Here is a 9,007-nt window from a genome sequence, read left to right on the forward strand (position 1 = left end):
TACTAAAATAAAGGATACATTTATCAAAATCCATAGAATGTACAACACCAAGAACGAACCTTAATATAAATTACAGACTTGAGTTAGTTAATGTGTCAATACTGGCTCATCAGTATCAATGTAAGATGTTAACAATAGACAAAATAAGAGGTACAGGGGAGGGAATATATGGGAATTCTCTGTACTTCCCACTCCTTTTTTTTTTTCCCTGTAAACCTAAACCTATTAAATAATTAGGTCTATAAAAATTTGTAAAAAGCTTTAAAATTAATAAAAGTGTAAATTAAAATAATAAGAGAATTGGGCTGAATTACTTCTGAATATTTCCAACGCTAACACCACATTATACTGAAAACCTTTTATGTTTTATAACTTAGGTGTAGGGTGCTCTGTGTTTCACCTATTAAATTAAATTATAGGGGTACCTGGCTGGCTCAGTCAGTAGAGCATGGAACTCTCAATCCTGGGGTTGTAAATTCAAGACTGACGCTAGGGGGAGAGGCTACTTTAAAGTATTTAAATAAATAAATATACACATATATACATAAAATACATATATAACTAGCTAATACTAAAGAGGTTATGGTGAAATTGGTATATACAGAATTCCAGCAGTTGTGTACATTTTTATCTCTTTGGGAAACATGTCTGTACAGTGAACCAAAGCTATAAAACCATTGTTACAGACTGCTACGAATTCACTTCTGGGAACTGTATCTAAAGAAATGAGTCAGTTAGGGGCCCCTGAGTGGCTAGTTGGTTAAGTGTCTGCCTTTGGCTCAGGTCATGATCTCAGGGTCCTGGAATCCAGACCTGCATTAGGTTCCCTCTTCCACAGGGAGCCTACTTCTCCCTCTCCTTCTGCTGCTCCCCCTGCTTGTGGTCTCTGGTTGTCTGTCAAATAAACAAAATCTTTAAAAAAACAAACAAACAAGGAATGAGTCAATTATATAAATTATGCATTTGCTGAAAGATGTTCAGTGTGTCATTGTTTATAAAAAGGAAATATGAATATGACATAAAAGTCTCTTAAATGGAGAACTGTCAATTAAATTATGAAACGTTAATGAAATGTGCTACAGACATATAGTCAGGAATATGCATAAGGCAAAGTATCACAACTATATAAATGCAAGTTATTAAAAATATATATGTTTGTATGTAAATTCTGGAGGTGAGTGCATGAAATTAAAGTAAGTTATCTCCAACACCCTAAACTTTAACTTACATTAAAAAGAATCTCTTCTGCTTTCCATTTTCAATTTTTTTTTTCCACCACTAGCTGGAACACATTGTCAGGTATCAATTAATGCATTTAAAATCTTCTTTGAGGGGCACCTGGTTGGTGTAGGCTGTTAAATATCTGACTCTTGGTTGCAGCTCAGGTCATGATCTCAGGGTCTTAAGATTCAGCCCCATGTCAGGCTTTGTACTCCTCATGGAGTCTTCTTGGGACTCTCTCTCCCTCCTCCTCCTCTGCTCCTCTCTACCTCTCACTCCCTTCCTCTCTCCAAATAAATAAATGAATCCTAAATACAATACAATGCAATAAAATCTTCTTAGAATTAAAACAATGGCATATGGAGAAGTGGAGATACAAATTTATTGGTGCTACATTGAGTCTTCCAGGAACATCCTTCTGAGATGATTTGGAATGGTATCTTGATATATCATTTTGCTTTTCCAATTCTCTGGGTTTTTTGCCACAGTGCATTCTGTTCCAGTTTGGCTCATATTACACTTCACCTGTAGCTTCTGGGTCCCTCTCTATTCTATGTTAAGCATCTAAATTTCAGATTCTGTGTTTATCTACAGATTTCTTTCAGTTTCTGTCTTGGGCTTGCTCTTCCTAGAATCAAACTCCCCAAGTACTTCTAGTCACCTACTTCCAGCTATAGCCCTCAGTTCTGAAGGCCTCTGATCACTGATCCTCTTTCAATCTCAAACTATATTCAGCATGCATAAAGAGAACTGTATTAGGAATGCCAGATTATGGGGCCATTATCAGCATGTGAGCCAAAGTCAAGATTTGGAGATCAGAGTGAAATGTGAGTAGCTCGAACTAGTTGACTGCCTACTGAAATTGCTAAAGGAGGAATCCACATAAGAATCACCCAAGAGTCCACAGTTAAGAATGAGACAGTGGAAAGGAAAGCAGATAGCTCTGGATTAAGATTCCAATCATTTGGTGTCCTACAGAGGTTACAGACCCCTGATAAATAGGTCTTAATAAATACTACAAAGCTGGAAAGAGAATCCTAAAAAGGGGTAAGACAGGTGAATGAGCCCATTGCTGTAAAGCATGGTACCCTAGGAAGTGGATTCTTTGCAAACATTATCAGATAGTAAAAAAATACCCCAGAGGTTAGCATACCAGACCTGCCATAATAATCTCCATGACTAAACACAATCACCCATGTAACATTTGCATCGCAAATCAAATTCATTCTCTAGAAAACAAAGCCTAACAGATTGAAAATTTATTAGCATCTGCTGTGCTGTGATTAGGGCTTTTAAAATGATTCACATCACATGTGTAAAATGCACAAATACATTTCACCATTGCAAAATACATGGCATTTTGGTCGTATATAATGAAAGATTTTATCTAACACAGGATGCTGCCTTTTTTTTTTCTTTTATTTTTTATTGCTCCCTGCCAGGAGAATGCTTGGCATGCTTTTATTGGTTTTGTATAATAATAAAATGAGATTGTACCCAATACAAAAGCCAAAAGGACACCCATCTTGAAGAAGGTAGATTAATTGATTTCTCTGAGGACATAAATGCCCCTTTTGTGAATTTAACTTTGAGAAAGAGGACTCTTTGAGTAATCACATTTTGAGGTGTCCCTTCTCCAAATGCAATTTTATTGTTACAAATGAAAAAAAAAAAAATACCACTTCTGGCCCCTACCGCCCCCCCCCATGAAACCGTAAGTACTGTCTTTTCATTGAGTCTATAGGATTTCCAAGACCACTCACATCCACAGATGAAGCTGTGGGAGCTATCAGTAGAAGACTCTGGAAGAATGACCCCAAGCTATGATATATATTTGGGTTTCACAAAGGCTGGGTCCCATTCGTTTGTCAGTAAGTAAACCCATGGAAGATGCAGGTCCATATTGGTTTACACTGCCTAGTGCTTTAGGTTTCTCCAAGGAAATTAAAACTGCAGGAGAAAATCATTTTTATGAATTTATTTAAGTAAATATCAAGGAATGAGGAAAGGTATCTAAGTCATACTGTAGCACATAGTAAGACTTCCATAAATAGTTGCCAAATGAACGAATGAATAAGTAAATGGTGTGCACCATAGATAGAAAAGTGAATGAGGATTCATGCTGCTGCTGGTACAAGATAAATTCCCTGCTCCTGACGTATAGACTCAAGGCAGGATAACCTCATGATTAAAAACACAGATTCTGAGGGCAGCCTGCAGGAGCTGAAATTACCAGCTCTGCATCCTATTAAACCATGTGACTTTAGAAATGATATTTAACCTGTATCTCCCCTCCCTTATTTGTGAAATGGAAAATATTAGTAACATCAGACATGATCATAATATCCACTCTATAATCTGTGTGATGATGATAAGAGTTTATTTTAGGTGCTGTGACTAGTGTGTGACACACAATAAATTCCACATAAAGGTTAGCTATCATTATGTAGAAATTCTAGAACTACCCTTTGACGCTAGATTAGTTCCTAACCCTCTTCCCCACCACTCTATCACATTAACTTCTTGTGGAAATATGTAATAGGTGACCTCTCAGATCATGCTTTGCAAACTTGAATGTGTACATTTTAATCTTTTTTAAAAGTGGGAATCATAGAGCAGGAGTAGGGTCATTGAAGTTCAATGTTTTATGAACTTCCAAAAGTATCAAAAATTTTATTAAGATTTTATACAGACTCTAACACATTCAACATATAAAAGTTGAACCTTTCTACTTCAAGTGGAAGTAAAGGGCCAGGAGCTTTATTTCTATGAGTTTTACCTTTGTCCCTTGGGACCTTCCATGACCTTCCCATTTGCTTTTCTAGTTGGAAAATGAGCAAGATACCTTCAGTTTTTCCACTGAGAAAGTTGGTGCTCTCAATGGAAATGTCAAGTCTTATATCAGAACAAGAATTACAAAAAATGAAGAAACAATAAAACGTTATGGTGTACAATTAACCTGATTGTACCTAAGTTTGCTTTAAATGTTTCTTTTAAATTTAAAGATTTTATTTATTTATTTGGGGGGAGGGGAGCAGAGGTGGAGTGAGAGGAAGAAAGAATCTGAAGCAGACTCGGTGCTGAGCCTGGAGCCCCACACAGGGCTCAATCTAAGGACCATGAGATCATGACCTGAGTCCAAAACAAGAGCTGAAAACTTAACCCACTGGGCCACCCAGGCACTCCTAAATATCAGTTTTGAAGAGTTAAAATAATGATTCATGTGAATAGTTTTAAGCATTCTTAATAATAACCACTTGTCAGGTTTATAGAAATACTACTTAATTTTTTTAAGTAAAAAATGATCCCTTAACACTGAATAATCTTTGATTATTTGCACAGAAAATTATATTTTAGAATTCCACTCATTTTTCTAATAATTTTATTGAATTAGCATCTTGTCTGACTTGTATCAACTTTCCCGTGTTCTGGGCCCAAGATTACAGGTCTTCATGGCTCTTATAATCTACTAATTGATGTTACCAAATCCATCTAGCTATCTTCTGGATTGTACAGATTTTTCTTCTTAGAGACACCTTTCCTTTGAATTCTTTCAGCACCTGGCATCTCCTGTAATAAACCTGGAGTCACAACTGTGTTTGGTAACTGTGATGGAGTGATTTATAATAAGAAATACATATTTGGTCTTTATCTCTGTTTTTGATTCCTGAAACACTTGGAATTTCCCAGGTGGTAGGAGTGATAGAGCTATATTGATATTCATATAAACCCCTTTCAACCACACCTGAATTTATGTAAATGAGAGACTTCTGGAAAGCACTTAAGACTGGGGGTCGGTTGCCAGGGGAACCAACCCTGTGATTAGAGAGCTGGAGTGTCAGCCCCACCCTGCTGACCTCTGTGGGGGAAAGAGGGGCTGGAGGCTGAACCAGTTGCCAATGGCCAATGGTTTAATCAATCATGCCTATGTAATGAAAGCTCCATAAAAGCCCCAAAGGACAGGGTTCAGAGAACACATGGAGTGGCTGAAGAAAGGGCACCCTGGAGAGGGCACCATACCCTTTCCCTATGTCTTGCCTACACATCTCTTTCATTGGGTTGTTCCTGAGCTATATTTTTTCATAATAAACCATTAATCTATGAAGCAAAACATTTTTCTGAGTTTTGGGAGTCATTCTAACAAATGAATTAAAACCAAGGAGAGGGTGGCAGGAACCACTGATCTACAGCCCCTGGGTCAGAAGCACAAGTGACAAACTGGACTTGCAATTGGTATCTGAACAGGGTCTGGGGATGGCCACGCTGTAGGATTGAGGCCTTGACCTGTGGGACTGATTCTATCTCCAGGTGAACAGTGTCAGAATTGAGCTGGACTGTGGAATGCCCAGCTGGTGTCTGAGAACTGCTTGGTGGTATTAGGAAAAAAAAAAAAAAAACAAAAAAAAACACAAAACAAAACAGAAACAAAAACCCCACACATTGGGGCAACCACATAAAATGTTTGGTATACTTGCCTCCTTACATACTATGCTGATTATGTATACTGACTTCCTACTGCTCCCCTCACGGATCACCTTCCACATTAATGGAATCCAATCCTAGGTTCCGACCCTTTGCCTGCTGATGTTCATGCCCTCCCACCTCTAAGTATAACTGGACCAAGGCATAAGGGCAGTGGCCAGATCCTGAGCACCTACCTGTTCTCATTGCCCCAAATGCCAATTCTCATTGAATGATTAGCTTTCAACTTTTGAGTAATTAAGAATTCAGTGGTGAGCTGCCTTAGTAAGTTTGTAGTGCTTCCCTCCTGCTACTGAGCCCCTTAGTCTCCATCAATGTCTGGAGTATTCTAGGTGCTAAACTCAGGGTAGGGGGAGGGTGTGAAATGAGGCAGTCTGTGTCTTTGTGCTCAGGAATGTAATCTATTCACCTCTTCATCAGAGCCAGCAAAGTAAGTGCAGTGATGGAGAGATACAAAGGACCACCCCAGACAGATGGAGAATCAGATTGTAATGAACAAAACTACTTTTCATTGTCCCTCACTGCAGTTCAGTTGGGGAGTGCAGCACTTAACGCTATGCTTTCTGTCTGTGATGGCCTCATTTACTTGGAAGGTGTTATGGCTTAAGAGACCTGCAGAGGGTATCTGTCACCACTGCCCAAATGAAGAGGCTGAGAGTCTGATTAAATACACACTCGACCACACACACACACACACACACACACACACACACACACACACCTTTCCCATTTCACTTTAAAAATCCAGAGTGAAAACTGCTCCAAACTATAAAACTTAAACTGTTTTATCTCAGCTGTTCACTCTTTCATTATTATTCATGGGGAACTAAAGGATATCAGAGTAGAACAGAGTGGGTCAGGCAAGGAGAACAAGGCTGACAATCCCTTTTCTTTCTTACTCAGCAAGGACCTGGGAGAATAACCTTTAGGTCAGTGAGTGGCCATGTGCATGCTTTCATGAACTTCAAACACATAGCCGGGTGCATTTATTCGTTTAACAAATATTTATTGAGGACCTATTACATGCCACTCACTGTGCTTAGCACTGGATACACAAAAAAGAAAAAAAGAAGATATTCTATCTTGTAATTCATGAAGTCCACAGCGTTTCCTGTATGGCAGATTTTTGTGCTACTCTTTCAAACATAATAATAGACATCAACCTTCTAGATGGGCGAATTACGGAAATATGGAGGCCAGAGAGAGGGGAAATTGCCTACCTCACTACAACACATATTTTATTTTAATAAATACTAAGTGGGGATACATAAGTCTGTCATAAAATACTCTATATCTTTTAGCATAGCCTTTGGCCACTCTATTATAACTTCTTACTTCACTGTATTCCTTCCCAACAGACTGCGAGTTCTATGATTGCAGGAATTTTGTCTCTCTCATTCACCAAGGAACCCCCTGTGTCTAGCAGAGTGTCTAGCACAAAGTAGGTAATTAATAAGTTTTGATAGTGCTGCTGAATTAATGAAAGCAGACATGAGGACATTTTCTTGACTTTACATGTAGAGTTGACCCTTGAACTATGTGGGGGTGAGGGCCACCAACTGTCCAGCACAGATGAGAATTCATGTCTAACTTTTCACTCCTCAGAAACTTTCCCAATAGCCTACTATTGACTAGAAGCTTTAGTGGTAACATAAACAGTTGATTAACACATATTTTATATGTACTATATATGTATTCTTACAAGAAAGTAAGCCAGAGAAAAGAAAATGTCAAGAAATTTAAAAAAAAAGAAAATCATAAGAGAAAATATATTTATAGTACTGTAACATAAAAAAATCTGCATATGCGTAGAACTGTGTCAAAGTAGACCCACACAAATCAGATCTGTTTTGTTCAAGGGTTAACTAACAAAAAGCTGTGGAAATCAGCAAATGAACTTGATGACAGGAAAATAATAATCAGCACTTCCTGAATCTTTGCCATATTCCAGACTACAGCACATCGAGAATACTGTATCCCAATAACTCTAGAGGGTAGACTTTTTTGGAAAATAAATAAATAAATAAAAATTTAAAAAAAAAAAAAAAAGACTAAGCTTCTGGGGCGGCCACACAGGAAAAATGCCAAGATGGCAGATGATTTTGCCAAGACTCAGGCCAGGTAGACTGGCAAAGACACAGTGTTCAGGAAGACCATTCACAAGGAAATCCCAGCCAAAATCGTTTTTGAGGATGACCAGTATCTTGCTTTCCATGACCTGGTTGGATGGTTGGCATGATGGTTGGCAAGAAATGTGCTGCTGATCTGGGCCCTAAGAAGGGTTATCGAGTGGTGGTGAATGAAGGTTCAGATGGGGCCCAGTCTGTCATTTTCATCTCCATGTTCTTGGAGGTTGGCAGATGACTTGGCCTCCTGACTAAATATGTTTTAAGGGATAATTTTCCCTTCTCTAGGCAATGATCAATGTTTGCAAGTTCTTTTTTTTTTTTTTTTAATATTTTATGTATTCATTTGACAGACAGAGATCACAAGTAGGCAGAGAAGCAGGCAGAGAGAGAGGAGGAAGCAGGCTCCCTGCTGAGCAGAGAGCCCAATGTGGGGCTTGATCCCAGGACTCTAGGATCATGACCTGAGCCGAAGGCAGAGGCTTTAACCCACTGAGCCACCCAGGTGCCCCAATGTTTGAAAGTTCTAAAATGTTAAATAATACGCTTATTTTTACCCATGTTTGGAGATATTAAGGAAATAATTTTTAAAAATCCATACATAATAGAAGATGATGTTACATGGTTTACAGTTGTTTTTTAAAGGACTACGACATAACGGTTTCATGAAAATTTCCTATTCATACAACTACTTAGAAGAAAAGCCAAGATTCAAACTCAGAACTGCTTAACCTCAAATACTGGTAGCTTTATCAATACATTGAATATTCCTGAGCTATATAGAATGACCTGCTGTAACAAGATGCAATTTAAAGAGAAAAAAAAAAAATGTAGGCTTTATGTTTTGATACTCCAGTGCTCCAGTGCACTAGTAAGAAGGACTGGCAGAAAATCATATGGGGAAAAAATAATTGTTAAAAAAACAGAATTTGAGTCAGCAATACAGTATACCTGCCAAAAAGGCTACCATAATTAAGTAATTATTTAACTAAGTAACCAACTGATGGTGATGGTAATCTTATTCTTTCTACAGATGCTTAGACCAGAGCTAGAGAAGAATGTCTGGTTCTGGGCAGCCCATGTGTAATGGGATGTTATCAAACTGAAGAATGTCTAGAAGAAAATGACCACCATTGGGTAGGGGTTATTGATTTGTCATAAAAAGTTTATCCTGAAGT

The 9,007-nt window shown here is 38.2% G+C and overlaps 1 pseudogene; it reads left to right on the forward strand.

Moving 5' to 3' along the window:
- The first annotated feature begins 7,792 nt into the window (after positions 1 to 7,792).
- LOC116570918 lies at positions 7,793 to 8,084 on the forward strand (annotated as a pseudogene).
- Positions 8,085 to 9,007: the final 923 nt, after the last annotated feature.

The sequence above is a fragment of the Mustela erminea genome, chromosome 12 (assembly GCF_009829155.1).
Source record: "Mustela erminea isolate mMusErm1 chromosome 12, mMusErm1.Pri, whole genome shotgun sequence".
Taxonomy (NCBI): Eukaryota; Metazoa; Chordata; class Mammalia; order Carnivora; family Mustelidae; genus Mustela; species Mustela erminea.